The 23,626-nt window shown below is 40.4% G+C and overlaps 1 protein-coding gene and 2 long non-coding RNA genes across 4 annotated transcripts in view; 1 reads left to right on the top strand and 2 right to left on the bottom strand.

Annotated features, from left to right (window-relative positions):
• LOC143109047 (uncharacterized) overlaps window positions 1–23,626 on the bottom strand; it is a 207,673-nt gene that overhangs the window by 34,791 nt on the left and 149,256 nt on the right. The gene's annotated exons all lie outside the window — the stretch shown is intronic.
• LOC143109049 (uncharacterized) lies at window positions 3,810–5,522 on the bottom strand. The gene is made up of 6 exons (XR_012983806.1): window positions 5,228–5,522; window positions 4,985–5,114; window positions 4,805–4,870; window positions 4,300–4,397; window positions 4,108–4,178; window positions 3,810–3,981 (listed from the first exon to the last, which is right to left on the bottom strand). It is a non-coding gene; the product is annotated as an uncharacterized LOC143109049 (long non-coding RNA).
• On the top strand, window positions 10,556–12,780 carry LOC143109051 (uncharacterized). Of its 2 annotated transcripts, XR_012983809.1 has the most exons (6): window positions 10,556–10,604; window positions 11,407–11,523; window positions 11,855–12,008; window positions 12,138–12,230; window positions 12,482–12,516; window positions 12,692–12,780. It is a non-coding gene; the product is annotated as an uncharacterized LOC143109051 (long non-coding RNA). The 2 variants fall into 2 exon arrangements; XR_012983808.1 differs by lacking the exon at window positions 12,482–12,516 and having other exon boundaries at window positions 12,692–12,777.

Raw genomic sequence — 23,626 nt, 5'->3', positions numbered from 1 at the left:
GTGTGCTGTGTATGTGGGGAGAGGGCAGTGTGCAATATGTGTGTTGGAGAAGCTTCCTCATGAGACAATGTGCTGTGTATTGGGGGGGGGGGGGGGGGGCAGTGTGCTGTAAGTATGTTGGGGATGTGTGTTGGAGAAGCTTCCTGATGAAATAATGTGCTGTGTATGTAGGGGGGGGGGGGGGGGGGGCAGGGACTTACTATTGCAAGCAGAGTACTGTATGTATGATGTATGTGAGTGATGACAGTGAAGATGTGTGTGTGGGCGGGAGGGGAGTGGAGCAGTGACTGTGTGTGTGTGTGTGTGTGTAGTGTGTGTGTGGGCAGTGTGCTGTAAGTATGTTGGGGATGTGTATTGGAGAAGCTTCCTGATGAAATAATGTGCTGTGTATGTAGGGGGGGGGCAGGGACTTACTATTGCAAGCAGAGTACTGTATGTATGATGTATGTGAGTGATGACAGTGAAGATATGTGTGTGGGCGGGAGGGGAGTGGAGCAGTGACTGTGTGTGTGTGTGTGTGTGTAGTGTGTGTGTGGGTAGGTGGGGGAAGTGTGCTGTAAGTATGTAGAGGATGTGTGTTGGAGAAGATCCTGAAGACAGTGTGCTGTGTATGTAGGGGGGGGGGGGCAGTGTGCAGCAAGTATGTAGAGGAGGCTTACTGTAGCAAGCAGTGTGCTGTATGTATGTGAAGTGATGACAGTGATGATGTAAGTGTGTGTGTTGGGGATGGGGGTGGGGTGGGGGTGGGGGGGGCAGAAGGCTAAACCTTCTGGGGGGATGACAGGGGAGATGGGAGTTCAGGGGCAGAAGGCTAGGCAATCAAGGACATGGGTAGATGGAGGAGAAATCAAAAATAATAAATAAAAAGTTCAATGGAGATGTGCAAAAGTTGGAGAAAGTCAGATATGTGTGTGTGTGTGTGTGTTTTGACGTGTGATGAAATAAGAAAATAAATAAAAGGTCTGTAGCATAGGGAGAGGGATGTAAAAGTGCTAAAAGTCTTGTAGGTGTGTGTGTGTGTGGGGGGGGGGGGGGGCAGTGTGCAGCAAGTATGTAGAGGAGGCTTACTGTAGCAAGCAGTGTGCTGTATGTATGTGAAGTGATGACAGTGATGATGTAAGTGTGTGTGTTGGGGATGGGGGTGGGGTGGGGGGTGGGGGGGCAGAAAGGCTAGGCAATCAAGGACATGGGTAGATGGAGGAGAAATCAAAAATAATAATAAAAAGTTCTATGGAGATATGCAAAAGTTGGAGAAAGTCAGATATGTGTGTGTGTGTGTGTGTGTGTGTGTGTGTTTGTAAAATAAATAAAATAAATAAAAGGTCTATAGCTTAGGGAGAGGGATGTAAAAGTGCTAAAAGTCTTGTAGGTGTGTGTGGGGGGTGGGGGGGTCATGAGTGCTGAGTAGTGAATGAGTGCAAAGTCAGTATAGTGTGAGTTCAGAGTTGGGAAATGTTTGAGAGTGCTGAGGAGTGAATGTGTGCAAAGTCAGTATAGTGTGAGTTCAGAGTTCGGATGGCCTGGGGATAAAAACTTCTCCTAAGTCTCTCAGTTCTGGCTTTGTGACTACATAGGCGTCTTCTTGATTTCAGTGGTAGGAATAATCCATTGTTAGGATGAGAAGAGTCCTTCAGAATCTTTTGGGCTCTTAGGAGTACTCTTCTGGAATAGATATCTTGTAGAGCAGGGAGTTGAGTTCTTATTGTACGTTCAGCTGAGCGCACTACTCTCTGCAGAGTACTACAATCTCTAACTGTGGAGTTCCCATACCAGGTGATGATGCTACCAGTTAGAACACTCTCAACCGCTGAAGTGTAGAAGGCCTTCATGATGGATGTAGAAACTTTGAATTTCCTTAGCTGACGAAGGAAGTAGAGTCGTTGTCTGGACTTCTTCAGAACATATTGAGTGTTAACAGTCCATGTTAAGTCTTCAGTAATGTGGACACCAAGGTATTTAAAACTTGTTACTATATGTGTGTACTGGGGAAATCTGATTTTTTTTGGTGTTAAGTTTATGGTGTATTTTGTTCTGAGAGAAAACTGAACCATGCAAGGTTTTCCGTATTTAGATTTACAAAGCTTTTTTGTTTAAAAGGTTTTTTGTTCTTATGTTTAGAATTAAAATGTGTTCTCCAAAACTGTCCAGTTGTCTGTTTTTGTGATCATCTACCCATGGATGGCTACAACATTTGGTTAAGCAAGCCTATGACTTAACAGACCTGGGGGGTATTCCAAGTACATGGTTTAGTGATAAACCTGGGTAACTTAACTCAGAGTAAGTGGTAAACCTCCTACAACAAGAGCCCTATGGTATTGTTTTGTTAGGAGAATGAAGCCATACAGCTCTTCTATTAGGAGGTTTACCACCTACTCTGTGTTAACTAACCCAGGTTTGTCACTAAACCTCGTACTTGGAATACCCCCCTGGTAAGATGCCTAAATATTTACACATTTGCCTATAATAATTATCTAAACAATTATTATTTATTCTTAAAATATTTGCTGGCACAAGGAGTTTCATTAATTATATTTCCCTTTATGCGTGCATGACGATAAACTACTTGAACTTGAACTAATGCTGCTTGTGGAATATCAACAATATACATTAAGTGTTTAATATACGTAGGCTATTTGTTGTAAGTAAAAAGTGATTTATATATTTCTTGGTTACAAGTAGCCTAGGCTAGCCTACAAGTTAATAACAAATAGAACAGAAAGAGGTGGAAGGTAGCCTAATAGGCCTAGGTGGCATAACAAACATTTCAACAAAACAAAACATTTCCAAAGCAACTGAGGTCGACAACGGATACTTGTGTTTTTATTTGGCGTTTTACCTAACTTTCCACGAGACAACCATCATGACAGCGCTACACACCTAGCACACATACCTTTACACAAGACAGTTCTGCAAGGCACAACGTAACTTAAGCAAGACAATGCTGGATAAACAAAAACATGTTTTACAGCAGAATAATATTGGCCAGACGTCGCCCTACATTCAGCGTTGTAAGTTAATAACCCACTTTCTACAAGCCACGTGTCTTCCTAACATCCCGTTATTGAAATTGTATTTTCCAACGAAACAAATAAAGACAAAAAATAGCTTTGTTCGTGATCTGTCTAGAATCTTTGATACCACTAGCCAACTTCCGCAATACAGTGCCACAAGATAGTACGCGACTTCCGCAAGACAGTGCCGCGAGACACTACGCAACATCCGCAAGACAGAGAACAGGACAAAAGTACGGTACAGTACAGTTTCGGCTCTAACCGCCTCTCCCGCGGACCCGCAACGGACTCATAAAGGCTCATCTGGCCCGGGTCCGTTTCGGACACGTTTATCTCATTTTCAAAATTCCTTCTGTTCTTGCTGTAGGATTAAATAGGATAAACTATAGGATAAAAGTAAAACTATCACTAGGCCTAGCCTAGGGTACTACAGCAAGATAGGCCTACGATTAGCATTGCCTCGTATTTTTAACTTAACAATACTGTCAATAAACCTAACAGAAAAGGTTTAAGTCAAGACATCAATTTACTGTACAAACGTGATCACTACTCAATGGAAATATAAAATGGACATTTATGGAAAGTTACAGGTTATAAGCTATTCTGTTTTTGTTAAGTAGCCTACGTTGCCTAGGCTACTGTACATGAATTTTGAGGTCAAAACCTAATTTAGTGCTTTATCAGCCTAGGTCAGTGCAGACATGAAATATTTTATCTAATAGGCTACAACTTCAATGAAATGCTGTGCTATGTACATCTAAAATATCAGAAAATGAATAACTGGTGAATGACAAGAAGTTCAATAAAAAGATTGTTTAATGCTTATTTCTCCTATTACTCCATTTGTGTGGATGGAGGCGGAACACGTCTCCTCGTTGCCCGATCCACCACCAGTTGAAACACCTAATTGCGTGCTTGGTGACCTCAGCGTCCGTGGCTGACCGTGTCACCATGTTTTTCCTCACAGCACCTGTAATCAAACAGACAGATATGTTTATGTTTATGGTATGTAGCATCCAAAGCCAAGTATGCTTACACAATACAATATATGAGATAGGTATTAAGGAGATTAAATTTAAAAAGAAACATGACTTACAAAGCTCCTCTGTTCGCTGCACGTTGAGGGCTGGTGTGGGGGTGGAGGGAGTTGAGGAGGGACTGCCATTCCTGGCCCATAGTGAGGTGGGCGGTGTGCGAGAGGGGGAAAAAATGTATTAAATGGTAGTCATCATTGATAATACACATGGGGCCTTTCTATTCACTAATATTTTCAGAGATCAGTCCCTACCTTGAGTAACTCTCCGTATGTTAAATGCAGGTGCAGGTGCAGGGAGTTGAGGTGGTGAGGTGGTGAAGAGTGTTGCGGTCCTGCCCCATGGTGAGGTGCTAAGGGAGAGAAATGGTTGTGATCTGTTAACCATGGTAGGCTGAGAGCTACAGGGCCAAACAATGGCAAACAAAAACAAATCTCTGGTCATACTGGACATGAATTTGTATGTTTCAACATTTTGGTATGCACTATCTATATCAACTCCATGAATGGATTGACATTGAAATCAATGTGTTTCAATACAATCTGATAATAATGAATTAACTTTTCAGGCAATATTGCATGAATGCAGATGTTTTAACTGACAAAATATTTGGCTGAGATTTATGTAATGTATGAAGTATGCAGAAAATCTGAGATGGTAATGCAGATGCGATCTGTTGATTTGAAATTGAGTGACTACTGCTGTGTTAATATAGATGGGGCCACTGTATTCAATTTTATTTCAGAGATCAGTCTTTACCTTAACAGTTTTCTCCAGGTTGAGGGGTAGTGACTCTGCTGCCTGGCACTCGGCAAGATGGTGGAGCTGGAGGAATAGATACAAGGAGAGGGGAATGTCTTTAGCACTAAGAATGTTAACCATATCTCTAATATTAATATTATGATTTAGTTATTTCAATGTTAAGAGATTATTACTTACTTTGCCAGTGCAATTGGCTTAGGTTTGAGGCTTCAACTGATATACCAGGCGAGTTGGAAGGTACCTCAGAGATGCAAAGTCACCATTTACTGGCTCTTCTTCACTCTCATCAGAGTCCCCGAAATGATGGCTGTTAAATAACCATATCATTATGGTTATTGCAATCCCAAAATTTCCAAATATACATATAGTACAAGCATCTCTGGTCTATTTTGGAATGCTACGGGAATGTGTTCACATTACATTTTAACAACCCAGAAAGTATCTTCATCAAGCGAACCCAACAGAGGCAATCGTAACGTTAGATGGTAGAATCCAGCCGATAAATGTTGACGCTGCAGAACAAACAAAATAGAAGATGGGGACCAAGTTCCATACAGTTAAGTTACGTTAGCATAATAAATCACAAACAGACGTCAATACCCATTAGTTGTCTGAACCGACTTAAACAGTGATTAAAATGCCGAGGCTTTCATTACAAAGATGGCAGAAGGACACTAAAGTTACGTATGAGACCAAACTTGGCAAAATGCAAACGTTAATGCACAGCTAGCTAGAAGCTAGGGCTAAACCATTATCAGTGAGTCAACATGCTAAAGTTGTAGCTAGGTAGCTTTCATAGCAGACGAGTGCTTCACTGACTTCATTGACTGAAATACTAGTGCCAATGTATCAGCTTAATCAAGGATTGCATCGCAAACGTGATCTCAAACATATATATGTATAATAGACATTAGCAATAACTTATGCAATTGCGCCTAGCAGCATGCTAGCTAGCAGCTGTATGCCGCTAGCATAGTAGCACTATGGACTATGGACAACAGCAACACATTAAAACAGACAAGACCAGACTAACGTTAAATAACAATGTGTGTTTTTTAAATCACACTACCATAACATATTCTGCCGAAATTGATAACCCATTTTAAATCAAATAGGCTACAGACTCATATGAGCATCACAGCTAACAATAACGTTAACTTACCCTGTTGCTCAAAATTACAAACGTCTGCACTAACGTTAACGTTAGTCCTAATATCAAACAACGTCATTATAATCAATAAACATGATAAGTAAGTTTTAAGTATAAAACCACAAAGGCCAATGTTTAGCTATTGTGAATGTCGCAATATATTAATAAATATCACTTACTCGAGAGGGTTCAGCAACCGTGTCCCAGCAAAGAAAATATCCACTAGTATGACTCTTCTCGGCTCTTGGTGTACAGTCATGTTCAACCGTTACAGTACAGGCGCGTCCGCGCCCGCGGATCCGACATGGGTCCACTCAGGACCCGCTGTTTGACAGTAGAATTTACGGAGCCGCCTGGAGGCGGAGCTGATCCTCTGTGCGGCACCAAAACGAATGCGACAGTCACGCGGGTTTGGCGACTTGAAGGCGGATCCGCCTAGGAGTCTACTGCTGTGTGGGTCGACAACGACATTTTGCATTGATAACTAGCATATAGCAATGTTCAGCTAATCATTTACATGTCATCCAAAAGAATAATATTTGTATACATTAGTTACGGCAGGTTGCTAGGCAAGTCGCCTGTTTCATGAGAGACGACAGGAGATGCAGCAGGCGGCATAAAAACAGCGCACATAAGCAAATAAACGTTTTTAATGGAATTAAATTAAATGCATTTTAAAAGTTAGATGATGTTTATTTTAATATAAGATAATAATTAATAATTTAAATAGTAGGCCTATAACCCCCCCCCCCCCCCCCATTACAAAAGCTATGGCCCGCGATGCCATTGTCTGAAAAAAAATTGGCCCGGGTCCAAACGTAATTGCCGACCCCTGGTCTACACCATCTGATTTGTTAGTTGGCACGAATACAGCCAATCAGGATCGAAGACTGAACACACAGAAAGTTTAGGATTTTCATTGAGGCAGACTGTAGACTGGGCTTCAGCGGTACGGAGCTATTTTCGAAGGTAAGGAAGGTACCTTACATTGCTTAAGTTGCAATGAATCACAATCCTCTACACTGAAGTTGCAAAAACACCACTTTGTAAACTATTGTCTCTTTGATCTGGATCAATAAGTAAAGCACTACTTCCTCCATTTTAGCCAATTCCCAATTGATGCACATTGGCTGTTTACTAGTTAGCCTACAAACTCGGGTGCTGGGCGTCGGGAGTTTTTGGCCTTCGACTTGTCCATTAATTGTGAATAACAGGACACCTCGGCGAACTTGTCCCTTACATAGTAGACAAGTCCCAAATTATGCGATAGCGAACGTCAAAAGGTCTAGTTGCTCCTTTTTGAAACGGACTGTCAGAAAAGACTACACACACCCAGGGCCAGTCGTAATTTAATCCCGACCTGAACTAAATCTCGTCCTGAGCTGGCTATATTAACGAGCCTATACACAAAAGTGTATCTTATAGCCTACATATGGACACAAATTGCATGCTTAAATAGCCTAAGAACTATTTTAAAACTGTTTTGTTAAACTATTCAACCATAATACTTGACATCACACATGCACCTCTCCCTCTCTCGTGCACTCACACACGATGAAAAGCATCCTCTTTGTGAGAGGTCCCTTAACAACCACATAGCCCATTGTGTAGGCCTAGTCTATGAAAATAATTGCTATCACTGAGTTCCTGGATTAACATCATACACAGGATTTACACTTGAGATGCAAGTTGATAGACAATTGTGTATCAAAAGAAGAAAGAAAAGTTTGCATTATGCTTTTGAATGAATGTTTTGCAGCATATCGCCTTTACTATCTACCCCCCTTTTTGACAACTGACATAGCGGTTTTACATATCGGTTATCGACCTCCTGTTTTGGTAATCATTGATATCGGTATCAGCCCTGTATAAACCATATCGGTCGATCCCTACTCAGCACGGTGGTCAGTCACTCTTTCTAATGTTTTTGACCTGGCGTGTGGTCTCCCCTGATTGTGTGGTGATCCTGGTCTCCGATTGTCGTGGTTAGAGTTGAGAGAAAGTAGAATATAACTTTATGTCCAATATTCCAATATATGGTTTAATGTTCTGCATTATGTCCAATATTCCAATATGTGGTTTAATGTTCTGCATTTCTTATTAGTAGGTCACTTTGATACTAAAAGTATAATTCTATGTAATGACTGTATGATATCTGTACTGTCCCTGTGTATATCTGTGTGTGACTGTGTTTAGAGATAAGCGGGAATATTATGACTTTGCAGTGTTTCACTGTTCTGCATGGCTGCGTCAGTAGCTATCTGATCCGGATTGCCAGGCTGCCACTAATCAGGGTCTGATTCAGTGTAGTCCACGTGAGATGGGATGACCAACGCCATCTCCCGTCAGCCTGGAAGGATACTTAAACTCGAACTATTTCCTTGTCTAGTTAGAGCAGCTGATGGATCTTTAGGTGAAGTCATGCTGTCTCTCCCTTGATGCGCATCATTGTAAATAAACTCTGTTCCTGATTTTTCATACTATTGGTCTGACTGGGTCTCTATTAAATCTATGGTATCAAATTACCATCAGAGTCATCTTGTCTTAGTAGAAAGGTGGACTCATCCAGCATTGTCTGGCGAAAACGCACCTTCAACTTTTTCATTTTCCCCTTCAGCACCTGAGAAGTGTTGCCTGTAATGTTTCCGGGAAGTGACCTGGCGAGACAGCCACCTAGTGATAAACCCACAAAAATAAATGGCCTGGTTTTGACCTGGCGTGCATTCTTCACTGACTCGACCCAATGCGACCATAAAATGTCCAGATAAAATGTCCAGATTGTGCGTTTTCATGAGTTTTCGATTGTCATCTATTTCAGTTCTATTCATCATAGAGTTCCCAAAATCGCACATAAGGTGTGTTAGAGTGTTTATTTTCGTAATTTTGCGTTTTTGGCACTCAACGCATAGTCACATCCAAACCTCCACTCCAACACTACAGTGTATTACATTTTGCCCTCCATAAAGACTGACCTGAGGTCAGATGAAGACACACCCACTTTGGAGTCTCTGCTCTTCTTCTTCTTCCCATCTGGATCAGAGTCCATCACATCTGGAAACACAAACACACACACACACACACACAAACACACACACACACACACACACACACACACACAGACACACACACAGAAATAGAAGTGTTCTGTATCAGTGCTCTAACGTAGTCCTAACGTTAGAGCACTGTGGAGGGCAGTCTGTGATTCCAAATACACTTTTGTCAAATGTAGCTAATTGCTGCTTGTGATCCTCTAGCTGTCTATTCTGTGTGTGCACTCAAAAATCACAGTCTGAGCTCTGAAATGGGAAACCAACTGGAACAGTGTTTGTCTACTGTAGATTTGGACCTTGACATTCACTATTCCAGCCAATCAGCACGCTCTATTCAGGAACAGGAAGGGAGGGAAGTTAACGGATCCACTATTGACCAGAGATCAACAACCTTTGCAAAGTCTGATAGTAGAAAGTGTAAAACTGTAAGGCTGTGTAGTAAGTAAGATAATATACTGTAATAAAAGTGAATGTACACTTACAAGACATAGATGCCTGGAGATCCTTTTCCTTCTGAGTGAGTTTGACTTGAGAGGAAGGTCCTGCTTGATCTTCCTCTTCCTCCTCCCATTCCTTCCTCTCGCTAGTGATGTCCCCTCTCCATTTCCTTTTACTCATGTTTCTCTTTCTCTCTGTATCTTTCCCTTAGCTTTTAACTGTGGTACACCTTCATGGAATGCAACAGACCCTGAAAGTAAAAGAGAAAACACCACAATCAAGATTCATTAAAGCAAGAACACAAACAATGTCCAACTAATATCTAATGGCAGTGCAACATTTTAGATTATGGCCTAATATTTATGTTGTAGGTTTTGCTAATGTTGAACTTTTCAATCAGTAAACATCAAACAGAAACATAAATATGCTCAAAAATATTAATTATTAATTAATAATATGAGTTTTCAAACCATTTAAGCTTACACTATGATATAGCCCAGGGTTTTTCAAAGTGGGTGGAGTGCCGCGGAATGCATGCTCAGGGGTGGCGCGGAATGGCCCAAGGCTTGATAATTTAATGACATATTTAAAAAAAAAAAAAAAGAAATTAGCCATAATATCAATTTCAAAATACAGTTGTGATAGAGGGACAGACAGTTTACGTAAGGTTAAATAAAATGGCATGAAGTACAAATATGCCACAAAGGAGGTTGAGCATAAAAAGCAAAAAAATAGGGGTGCCATGGATGGCGAGAGATATGTTGAGCCAGAAAAGTTTGGGAACCACTGATCACTGTGTAGGCTACCTATTGGGAACCACTGATCACCTACACTGTAATCCCACATTTTGTTTGAACCTATAAAAAGTTGTACATTGCACACAAATCTCAGAATATCCCACATATTACACGCCAATTTTGAGTGAGGAGAATGGTTTTCATGAATTTGTAGAATCAACTAGGATCTTTCAGTTGTATCAACATTCTGAGCAACAGGTGGCCCAGGAAAGAAGATTTGATTGGATTCCGCCAAAATGCACTTTTTTCCACTCCCAAACCTGGGGATTTCCCGCAGACGACAGAGATAGATAGAAGTCACGGACGGTTCACGACAGCAAGACAGACTGCTTAAAATTGGAGCAAGACAGTAAAATGCCAAGGTATTTCCCACTCTTTGTTTCTTATCTTGTTATCCGATTACCAACATAAGTTTGCCATTAGATAGCCTCCGCTAAGTAACGTTAGCAGTTTAACCAATAACTGTAAATAAGTTAGCATTCGCCATTTTACATTAGCTATTACATAGGCCTACGAGTGAACATGCTAACTTAACCTACTATCGCTGTTCCATATCAATGCTTATGAATGGTAATTATAACCAGTAGGACGACAGTTGAGCCTGGAGGCAGTCTTCGCAACAAAGGAATCAACTGTAAACAAGCTAACTGTCCATGCTATCAACGAAAGTTGTACAACAAGCTGAATTAGTGGGCTTCTTTTTAAACGGAGCCGTGTGTTTCCTTTGCTTGCTATAAAGGCATGGCTTTACAGTGGCAACCGGGGGATACGCGGGATAACGGCCTTTTAGGTGTGTGTCCAGTTATAAGGTATTAATGGACTCGGGTGGAGGCAACTCCGTTGCGCGTCGGGGAGTTCTTTGCCCCTTGCCCGCATAAGGACACCTTGGTGGCCGTTATCCCTTACATAACGTTCCGTCGTTCTGACAACATGCTACTGTAAATTATGCAGCAACATTAAAATAAAGAAAGGAACATAAATTGGAAATGCAAGTATCGCGCATTTAATTGCGAGAAGAGAGGACAAATATTAAAGCATTAAGACTGAAGCTGTGAAGCATGGTAGCTGTACTAGAAGCGAACCGTTTCGCTGTCCTTACAATAAGTGTTTGTGCACTTTAAGTTGGCACGCTTAGGACTCACATGTCCCGGTTTCATTTGCCAGGTTGGTCACAGCAATCTGCCCTTCACGTTGTCTTTTAGAAGAAAGGAGGTTGTGATGGACAAGCCTCCTGTGAGCCAGATGATACAGCGTTGGCCAGCACTCTTTGTTGAAAATCAGGTAAGGTTTGATTGTCTCTGTTAATGTCTGTAAAAGTCTAATGCAGCCATGTGAAGTTAACATAATGTTACTGTAGCCTTTGATGTCACCCACCCACACACACCCACCCTCACATACACACAGGTATGCCCTCCGCCCCCCCTCACACACAGGTAGGCTACACCCCCCCCCCCCCATCATTTCATCACCCCAATTCCTTTTACGAGTACATGACCATAAACAAAAAACAGAGTAGATGGGACAGCCCTGTAATATGAAGTGTCAAGCGAACTACATAAATGATTGTTCACAGTGTCTTGATAAACATGATTTATTTCTGTCTCTGTTTCAGGTCTCCCAGGAAATTCAGCAGAGTGGCAGGGAAAAACCTGAAACAGGAATTATATGAGTCTCTGGATCGTCTTTGCCCTAAACTTGTTGAAATCATCAGGTCAAAGAGAGGTCTAAAGGGACAACTTCTGGATGGTCTGTTGCGCCAAACAAAGGTTTGTAAGATGAAGTGATACTACTGATTTTGGTGTATGGATGTCTTGAATGATAGCTGTCTGTAATGTCACTGTCTCTTATGTTACTGTGTTAATGTCTCTAATGTCTCTGCTTTCACCGCAATCCAGACATCGGACACTGCTGACATCAGATGCCTTGTCCTGAGAGGGCTTCCAATACTCTTTGATGACAACTCAGCTGATTTCTTCAAGACTTGCTTTGTAAGTAGTATCACTGAAGTATAATTCTTCAGTTGTTAGATATATAACTAAGGCCAATAATGCCATGAAGAGTGAGTTAATTTGCTGTAAGACATTTGTGGTTCATCCTAATGGGACACGAAATTACAATTTATATTATAATATAAAATGTGAAATCAGCATGCCATTCCTTATGTAATCCAGGTTTCATTTCACTTTATAATCTCAAGTCAGTACTCAAATATGTTACTGTGTGCTCTGATTTTCCTTAGTACCTACAAGCCCAACATGACCACGAGGGTGGCTGGTAACAAATTTCAATCTGGACCTTTTTGTATTTGCAGTCTGAATATGTATTTGGTAATGTCAATGTACAATGCCCAATTATGATGTAATTTGTACTTGGTTAGGTTTTAAAAGTAAGAACAATGTGCTGTATTTCTAATTAAATATATATGTGTGTGTGTGTGTGTTATGTTTAGGTCACTAATGACGAGGGCGTATACAGACACATTGGAACAGGAATACTCTGCTTTACTGAGGAAGATATTGCACCGCATCCTCTGACTCCATCTTGTGTAGGAATCGTCTTGGAGGGGACTCCAAGAGTGTTTGAGAGTGAGCGTGAGTTTGGGAGACGGGGATAGAGCAATTGTATTGTGTACCTAGCTGTTTGCAGGCTGGTATTGTGGGGATGCTAAAAAGGAAAGTTTTAATGCTGACAAATCGGCTGTAAAGTGTGAATGTGAGTGAGTTTGTCTGAGTGAATGTGAGTGAGTGTGTCTGAGTGTTTGCAGGGTTGGATATTGTGGTGGATAATGTTTATAATAATACCTCAGTGTTTGTGTGTGTGTGCACGTATCCAGTGTTTGAGAGTGGTACTTTTTGACTGCCTTGTCAATGCCCATGTTCATTTTTTGCATAAAGGTGCATTTTGATTATCTATTACTTATCATAGTATGCTCTGAGCTGTAATATAATTCCTTTGTGGATGTGTGTGGGGTCTGGCCCATTTTGCCACTTATAAATATAGTGTGTTCTTGAAATTGTATTGATGGTGTATTCTACATCTGTGTGTGTATGTAGAGTTTCTATAGAGCTTGTATTTCTATTCTCTGTGATTTTGATCATGTGAATTTTGAAATTGTTGAGTAACAATTGAATAAACACTCAAGTGTTCTGAATAAAGACTGTTTCTTTTACTTTCATAGCTTAAGCCCCATAAAACACATTTAACTATAAGAAATGTCTAATGAACTTTTAATTAAATTAAAAAGACATTTTATGCTCACTTAATTAAAAGTTTAAGTTAAAATAGTAAATATTTATAAGTTACATAAACATACATTGAAGGTATTCTTTCATCGCAAGTTTACGTTGTTGTAACATGCAAAACTAGTTTATTGTACTAAAATTCATCATGCATTACTATTTGGCACATGTCGTACACTTGACGTAAATTTGTTCGTTTATTGAACAATACATAACATAAAATATTTAGGGCAACGTGTTACCTCGAAAATGTTATGTTTATTGAACGAATTAGGGTTTACAGTGTACTGTGTACCCATTGACTTCCATTGAACATATGTAAACAAAACGTCAAATTTTGTGCTCAAACTAACAGCGCTGACTTCTCTGAGACTAACCCCCCCTTACAGTCCTGTCCAGGGTTGGAATTTCACGGTGGCCACAACGGCCATGGCCGTCATTGCCCCTTGCATTGTCCGTGATGCCCCTTTGAAAATCGGAGGTTCACAGGTCAATGTGGCCTTAGTAGTGCTGTATATTTTCGTTATGATATGAATTTTTAATATACCGCCATACCGGTGTATTTGATTACACAACATTTGGAACGCTGCGCCGCGCGTGTTTCAGACGGGCCTTTTTTCACACGCACACATGGTGCCACTGCGAGGCATTAGGGGTTTGCACGGACGTCACGTTCTGGCCGGTAACCATGGTAACCCAGCATGCGCGGCCATATTGGCGGTACTCGGTGAATAAAGTACAATGGAGTATTATGCACTTTGGATATCTTACGTGATTGTAGCCGTGTCTAAACAACAGAAAAGCTCATCAAAATGCGTCTAAGATGCAAAGGCATATAGGGCAGGACTTGGACCACAAGAAAAGGCGCGATGTTTCGAGAAATTACAGTTTATTGGCAGCGCAGATCCATATGAGTTGGGTGAGGGAGACGAAGTACCAAGTTCAACCACAAGCGCCCCCCTTCTTCTGATAACTTCTGGCATTATTCTCCTTTCTCCCTGGTTTTTTAATAACTTTTGGAAGTCGATACCTACACCAGATGTTTTTCTCAGTCTGACCTATTGGTACAACCTAAAACACGGCAATAATTAACCATTTTCCTTGATGATGTTAGGGATTTACTTCAGTGCCTAATGCTTTCTAATGAGGCGAGTACCTCCACTATGGCAACGTCCAGATCTGATGACACGCCGTGCAAACCCCTAATAGTGAGGGTAAACACAAAACACCTTAAGTTTTTCCCCTGAAGTATGACCCTTAAGGCTTAATTTCTCCTTAGGTAAGGGGTTTATTTAAGGGTGTTGCACAGAATAATACCTTAAATTGTTTCTTTAGTTAAGGAAAAACGTTAAGGGATACATACTGCATTGAAAAGGATTTAGCCTACCGTCACGAAAATTCAATTGAGATTGTTCAACAGCTGTAACTAGCTGGCTAGTAGGTGATGTCGTTAGTTAGCAACCCACCGAACACAGTGAAGTTTAATGATCTTATCACTCATCTCACCTTAAGAATATTCGCTAAAATTATCCAGGTAGCAAGTAAAGCATGTTATAGACATGCACTGAGCAATACTAAGTGGCTAGTTAGAAATGATCCTGACTGTCATCAGTGCACCAAAACGAACTTTTTTGTTAATGTTTTGCCTAGCGAACCGAACCGAAGCTCATGGCAGGCTAACATCCACATGAAGTTAACGTTAGCCTACCACTAACGTCATGTAAACCACACAATAACAATACATTTCTGATAGGCCTATTTGACAGAGTAAGCATATTAACAGAGAGGTTTTATTTTAAATTGTATAATTTTCAAAACAGTATAATTATTGCAAGTTGCACTATTTTTTGTATTGGTTTTATACAAGATGTACTTGTGAAATTTGCACAGTAAAAGTTCTGTATTTTGACTGCAATTGTCTTTGCATTCTGATTAGAATCATGAGTGGCTCTTTGTAAACAGCATCATTTTCTGGGGCCATGCAAAACTGCATTTTAGTTATGACAGTAAAACATCATGACAGTAAAATAGACCATCCTTAGTCAATGTACTGCAGCAATTCCTCTCTCAACCTGTAGAAAATGCTGTGAACATCTGATTATGCATGGTAAAAAAAATACCGTCATATACCGTGAAACCGTAAGAATTTAGAAAATACCGTGATATACATTTTTGGTCATACCGCCCAGCACTAGGCCTTAGTGCCCCCTTCTTTCAATATTCTGCTTTGCGTCCGACAAACAGCAATTTTTATTTAGCCTATGGCCTGACAAATTAATCTTAGCATTCACAGTGCAAATTAATTTAGTATTTTATGCAGTGGAGAAAGTGATCACCTTATACTTTGTTACAGTGATATACTTTGTTACAGTGCCCCTAGAGGCCAAATTACACCAATGTCCTTGAGCGTTCTCACAATCAGCTACCATGTCCCTCTACCAAGTTTGGACTTCATCAGGGGTGTGATTGGCAAAGGTAAAAAAAAAGGAAAATATACGTAGCACGTGACCCCCCCCCCCCCCCCCCTCCCCCCGATGGTTCGACTACTATAGTGCAGTGTTTTTCAACCACTGTGCCGGGGCACACTAGTGTGCCGTGAGAGATCATCAGGCGTGCCGCAGAAAATTACCCAAATGTCACTCACTTGTCCAGAAAAGCAACTGTTGCATCAAAGAATTTATGATTGCACTATTTGTGGTATGCAGGCATTGTACAACGGGGCCCCCATATCCAGTATTCACAGCATCATCACATATCCAGTTCATAACAACAATTAAATTAGATATAGTCACCTACAAATGAAACAGAGGGCGCTTGTTTTATTGAGCAGGTCTTGCATAGAAGCCATAAGGCCATATCTGTGTATTATTTGAAATTTTAGGCTATGGTATGTTTATTTTTTCTTCACACAGGATGTTAGTGTGCCGTGAGACATTTTAAGTGTCAAAAGTGTGCCTTGGCACAAAAAAGGTTGAAAAACACTGCTATAGTGTACTATAATGTTGGCTACCGTATATATTTACATCACCTACACTTCATAAAATTCATGGGACAAATCCTATGCAAGGGTGGCACTAGAAAAGGACCTTAAAGGAAATATTTTGGGCCAAATACTATACTATACAAATACCCCGCCCCTGGAAGAACATTTTGAAAAATAACCCCTTAAATGATGACATCTGATGACTTTTATGGGAAGTATTGACATATTGAGTTACATATATTTCAAACATTAGAGCATATTACAATACAGCCTATAAGGCCTAAAGAAAACAAATGTACAGTATAATAGAGCAAAGTAGCCTAGACCTACACGAGACTATATATATACAGGCCATCATGATCATTTTGCCAACAGTGACGCAGAACCATGAATCTTTTCCATTTATAACATGTTTTGTTTATAACTTAAACCAACATTGAGTTAAAATGTATAGGCCTACTTGATGATAATATATAGCCTGCCCCCTAACAGTCCTCTGGGCCTACGTACAAAAGAATGAATCATGTGATAAGCCTACTGATATTGATGCTGATTGAAGATGTGCAACTTGAAGGTTGTTGATATTTCAGTTCTAAAGAGAATCAAATTACATTGATTCCTCTCCTCCCAAAGTAACACTGTAGGTCCTACACCTCTCCTCCTAAAATAAATGGTAGGCTCCAACTGTTTTATGCTACTGCGCCAGGATTGTGTAGGCTACAACGGTAGTTTTACAAGCGCACACAATAATGGAGAGCTAGGGTTAAAATGCTGACTGCGTCTTTAAATAGGCGACTTTTTAGCAGCACAATCAGCACAATGCTACAGTAGGCTAACCTGACTCCGCCAGATGGATTGCTTCGCATTTGCTCCGCATATCCATCTGGGAACTTTCCGTTGGAGAACGTTTGGGAAGGGGCGAAAATACTGGTTAGCTGATTGGATAAACCATCTGTCTATCACCACCTATGTTGGTGATAGACGGTCCAAATCAACCAATCAGATAAACAAAGTGTTCTTCTAATGGCATCTTTTAACATACAGTACAAGTTATGTAGCTAATGTTAACGCTTTAAAACTTACTATTGTATGTGACATGAACCTCATCAACGAAAATCCCCACCCATTTAAGCCCACATTTTTCCCAGACATGCAAATATGCAAATCATGTGTTATTACAGTAGCAACCCTTTGAAGTAATCAATATTGGGGTTTTTTTTAAATGTAGAAAAGTAGATGAAAAAGTGAGTTTTATTTAAACCACTTGCTTTGCAGTCATATTTCAGTAATTCTGACCAAAAGGCACTGCACGTATTAGAGAGGCCACCATGCCCACATCGTTTGGTCTACAAGCACATGGCTGGTAACATTGGAAAGCTGAGACCATGTAGATTTTTTTGAAACAGTCAGGATAACCCTGTGAAGTTCTCAGAAAGAGCCACAGAGGCTGGAATAAAGTTTTTTTCGCACCAACAAGCGCTTCTTTTGTGCATTGAGATACACGCGCATGGTCAAAGTCAATGACGACATCCCATACGTCGTTTAAAAGCTCTGGTCATTGGCTACAAGAATATGTCCATAATTTCGTTCTTACTTGTAAGAGGCCCACGTGGCTGCCATTCCAAGCTTGCATGTCCAATAGAAAGGTGTAGCTGACCAAGCTTGTCTCTGCCTCGTCTTTGCTTCGTTTCTCGTGATTGGTAGATCCTACAGACACGTGACATGGCTCTTTGTGTTCGTGAGACTCAGGGGAGCGTGGGGAATACGCATAAGTAGGGAGTTCGAAGCCGAATGGTATTCAAAATCACTGATATTCACCGGAAAATCTTTGAAAGTTTTTTATTTCTATTCTATAAACGTTTTGAATATGGAAGCTTACACACTCACAGTTCAACATTGGACTATAACAACACATATAATCTTGTTCTATGGATTCTTACGGACATTTCAAGACCAGGTTAGCCATATGAATATATTGTTATGGGTGTACACAAGGATTAGAAGGCAATGATGCAGGGGGGGGCGGGTGTTTTTTTGAGGGGGGCATATCAGCATAAATTACTTACTGTAGCTCACACCACACAGTTTGACATGGAATGGTGGATACCTTTGGAATCCTGAGACCCGTAGCTTTTTATTGATGTATGGGATGTCAATATTACATGAAGTAATGAGCCTACCCATTGATTTAATACACCCCACCACCCCCCTCCTCCCCCCAAATGGCGCGACGGCGTTCCACTGCGAGTTAACTGGTTTTAATATAAAACTATAATATATAATATGATATAATATAATATATAATATGCGTATACTCAATTAAAGGTTGCTCAAATTGCTTTTTTGTTAAAATAAAGGTATTCTGACAGGACTTTTCAAACTGATATGAACAATGAGACCAATGGTAATAATAAATATGAAAAATATGTAAACATTGTTTATTTACCAGGAGCTCCGGCTCGTTAAAATAGAACCCTGAATGTGTATGTCTGTGCGTGCGTGTGTGTCTGCATGTAGTTGTGAGAGTTAGTGTATATGTAGTGCGGCAGGTTAAGTTCCAGGACAATCGTTCACTTTGTGATACAAGCACCAACATTGGCATGAATAATCACTAGAACCTACTTTTTGAGGAAAGCACATTAGCCACCTGAAAATCCAACATGGCGGATATTTTTCAAGATGGCCGCCACATCAAATGTAAGAAAAACGTTTTTTTGCTGTAGAACTTTAATGGCTGGGCGTATTTACATGATCTAGACATCAATTTGTATGTTTTTTAACATGGCAAAATAAATGGTGCAAAGAAAGAAATCTATTTCAAGGCTAGTTTCCAAGATGGCGGCCAGAAATAGTTGGACTGCACTCGAAAATCGTTTATCGAAGCTCACTCTCGAATATCGTTGATCCTCTTTCTCACTCGAATATCATTTATTCTCTCTCTCGAATATCGATCAAGGCCATACTTCTTGTTGGGATCATACTTAAGTTGGGAAGACTGATGTGAGAAAAGGCAGATGAAGAGTCTACAGTTCTTGAATTTCCCCTTGAGGATCAATAAAGTATATATCTATCTATCTATCTATTATCTATCTAGTTTCAATTTTGGTGTCAATGCAATTGGTGATGTTGTCTTTGATCAGGTCTTTCAGAGAAGCAAACTTCACTTTGTATTGTCAATCATTGTCTGCACTCATCCCCTTCTTCTTTGCAAACAATAATGTCAACTATGCTAGATGGCTTTCCATACACCTTAGAGACCTGGGGGGTATTCCAAGTACATGGTTTAGTGAAAAACCTGGGTAAGTTAACTCAGAGTAAGTAAACCTCCTACAACAGAGCCCTATGGCATTGTTTAGTCAGGAGAATGAAGCCATACAGCTCTTCTATTAGGAGGTTTACCACTTACTCTGAGTTAACTTACTCAGGTTTGTCACTAAACCATGTACTTGGAATACCCCCCTGGTCTCTTAACAAACACATCCTCAGTTGGCCAATGAATTTCAGCAAGGGAACTTTGTGGTCCGGATTGGCTTTTGATCAAGCCCATGAACAGGCCAATGCAATTGTCAAAGGTGATGGTGGTGACATTGGAATAACTGAGAACCCATCAGCCCTAATGTGTGTCTGACAAAACTAAAGTACCACCTAACTGGAAAAGCTTCCTGCGAGACAATGACAACAAGACTGAACGTTTTGGGTTTCTAGCTTACCTAATTGTGACTTGGTGTCCAGACAATGTGCTGATTGTGACCAAAGAAGAAAATGTTCTTTGCATAAACCTGACCGCCTGGAAGGCCTAAGTCCTTGCAACCATGAAGAGGCTGACACTAGAATCTTTCTCATGCCCTTCATGCAGTTGCGTGTAGGGTTGGGTATCGTTTGAATTTGAACGATTGCGATTCCAATTCCGATTTCTTATTTCGATTCCGGTTCCTAGCGATTCTCGATTCCGATTTTTTTAAGAGGCTGGGTCAAAAAAAGTTTAGGATATTTTAAATGAGCTAGCTAACCAACGGTCTTTCTCAGGGTACATTTTCCAAGTGCAAAGACTTTTAAGACCTTTTCAAGACATCTAAATGAAACTTAACACTATACCACGGCAAAAAGATATATATGACTGTTTATGCAATAGGTTTTTTTTCCTACTAATTTTAACCCCCACCCCATTTTGGATGTCTACAGAAGTTACCAAATATATTTTGGCGAAAGAAAAATAATTGTGTGTGAATTACCTTCAAAGCTATAAATGCCCAATTTTAGGGTCTGGGCTGCTTGCTTTTGAAGCTGGCTGTACATATTTGGTTTTGCTTACTGCTGAGGCTGACTGTTCTTCACCTGTGTCTGTAGTAGCCTAGGCTACTTGCCAAAGACATGTGCACTGGACTGGATTCCCTTCAATATTTTTTTCAAAGTTAGACTAAACTATTTACATATTTTAATAAGCCTACTTTATATAATTTACTATGTGCATCTATTGTCCAATATGCAGCACAGCAAATTAAAGGTAATCCACTACTTTACATTTTGCATACCAGTTGTATCTAAACCAACCAAAGCTTGACTGAAACATTGTAAAACTATTGACTTGTTTTAAATTAATTAAGAGACAGGTCCTCCTCGCATGATCCTGCTGAAAACCGTTGGTTTCATCTCAAGCACGCACGTATTATGAACACACGTTTTTTTTTTTACAGCGGGGAAAATAAGTATTGAACACGTCAACATTTTTTTCAGTAAGTATACTTCCAGTGAGGCTATTCACATGAAATTTTCACCGGACATTAGTATTAATTTAGGTAATCCACACATATATAAAAATCCAAACATTAATGTCTAAAAGTAGTGTTATGAGTAAAAAAGTGGAATGGCACAGGGAAAAAGTTTTGAACACGCTAAGAAAAAGCAGTACACAAAGGCAAGGAATGACAAGGAACAAACTGGAATCTATAAGTAGTTTGAGAAATTATCCCTCCTGTCTGTGCAAATTGATATAAGCTGGGATAGTACATACTGGTGGGCTATAAAAAGGTTTTTTGTTACCAAGGTGTCACACAAGAAACATTTCATGATGGGTAAAGGCAAAGAGCTCTCCCAAGACCTTTGCAACCTTATTGTTGCAAAACATATCAATGGAACTGGTTACAGATGCACTTCAAAACTTCAGAATCATCCAGCAAGAAGTATTGGAGCCATTATCTGCAAGTGGAAGAAACATCACTGCATCATCAACTGGCCATGCACAGGATCTCCTTGCAAGATTTCTGACCAGGAAGTCAGAAGGATAGTCAGAAGAGCCAAGGACCACTCTGAGAAAGCTCCAGAAAGATTTGGAGGCAGCAGGTACAATTGTTACAGAGAAAATCATAGGTAATGCACTCCACCGCCATGGCCTCTATGCACTCTAATCCCACATGACTCTATTGCTGAAGAAAAACAAGTCAAAGCTTGTTGAAAGTTTGCTACACAACATTTGAACAATCCTATGAAATACTGAGAGAATGTATTCTGGTCAGGCAAGAGCAAAATTTAACTTTTCAGATGTCATACTACACACCATATTTGGAGCAGAAATGGCACTGTGCATCACCCTAAAAATACTATACCAACAGTGAGGTTTGGAGGTGGTGGCATCATGGTGTGGGCTGTTTTGCATCTCATGGTACTAGGAGACTTCATACAGTTGAAGGAATGATGAATGGAGTCATTTTGTTATGGGAGAATCTTTACATCCACCAGAATGATGAGGATGAGACATGGCTAGACCTTCCAGCAGGACAATGATCCAAACCATTCAGCAAAGGAAGCTCTCAATTGGTTTCAGAGAAAGGAAATCAAGGCCCTGACTTCAATTCAATTGAACAGTTTTGGAAGTTAACTAAAGATCAGGATTCACAAGAGGGACCCCTGAAATCTTCAATATTAAAGGACTATCTGTTTAAAAGAATGGCTCAAACTCACACCAGAATACTGTGACTGATTAGTTTCGTCATACAGGAAATGCCTTGAAGCTGTCATTACAAATAAAGGCTTTTCCACAAAGTATTTAAGACATTTCAGCAGGCGTGTTCAATACTTTTTTCCTGTGTCATTACACTTTATTACACATAACTCTACCTATGGACATTAATGTTTGGATTTTTTTATATGAGTGGATTATCTGAGTTAATACTAATGTCTGGTGAAAATTTCATGCAAATAGCCTCATTGGAAGTATACTTACTGAAAAAAATGTTGACGTGTCCAATACTTATTTTCCCCGCTGTATGTAGCCAGTCGCCGACATTCAAAAAATATGCGGTTATAGTTCACAACTTTTGCGAAGTAGGCCTAGCTTCTGGGAAACGCTGGCAAGCAAGCTGCTGGCAGATATTACAGGTAGGCTATTATAACTTAGACAGATATTTTCTTCCCTAGGCTAGGCCAGCAACACACGCTGGAAAGATGCAAACAGATCAACTTAACATATACAGTATTTCCTCCTGATTGCGAAGCACTGCACATAATTTGACCAGCAGTCTTCGCGTCCATAGTTTGTGAAACGATGCTGCGTCCGAGCAACGATTTTAGATGCCAAGCACAACTCCAAAAAGGAGAACAAATGAGCGTCCGGCTTGAGGCTGCGCCGGACGCCGGACAGGGCTTTTAAAAATCCATATGTCCGGCCTAAATTCGAACGTATGGCCAACCTATCGCTCTTTCTTTCTCTTGCTCATTATACCGTAGGCTTCCTCATTCCACGTAGGCTACCTGTATATCTCTCTGGCCTCAGCTACACCACGAAAACGTCAGGCATATTATTTTGTATAGGCCTACTGTATTATTACTGTTTTCACTCCTTTAACCACACCCGTGAAAAACATCTTCACTCTGTAACCACTACACTTCTTCCCGTAGCCTGCTTAGTCACTTATACAATTGCGTTTTAAATACACGAAACTGGATTGAGACATCACTTGCTCTCTTGCACTCGCTGGCGATCCCATACGCACATTTAATACCTCTCTTTCGAAAATTCAGTTGTATTTAAGACTATTTAAGGATCCGCAGGAACCCTGCTTTCTGAATGAAATAGTCTGACCTTCTCCATGAATTTTAATTCTATGAACTACAGTATGTGCTTCTTCGTTGGTGTTCAGCCGTTCCTTCTTCAGGTCGCCGGACT

Source organism: Alosa pseudoharengus, unplaced genomic scaffold, assembly GCF_046254945.1.
Source record: "Alosa pseudoharengus isolate Yale_2024_CS ecotype anadromous, Long Island Sound unplaced genomic scaffold, YU_APseudo_1.1 YU_APseudo_1.1_scf_69, whole genome shotgun sequence".
Taxonomy (NCBI): Eukaryota; Metazoa; Chordata; class Actinopteri; order Clupeiformes; family Clupeidae; genus Alosa; species Alosa pseudoharengus.
Note: the sequence above shows the minus strand (reverse complement) of the source record. Positions and strands in the feature narration are given on the sequence as shown.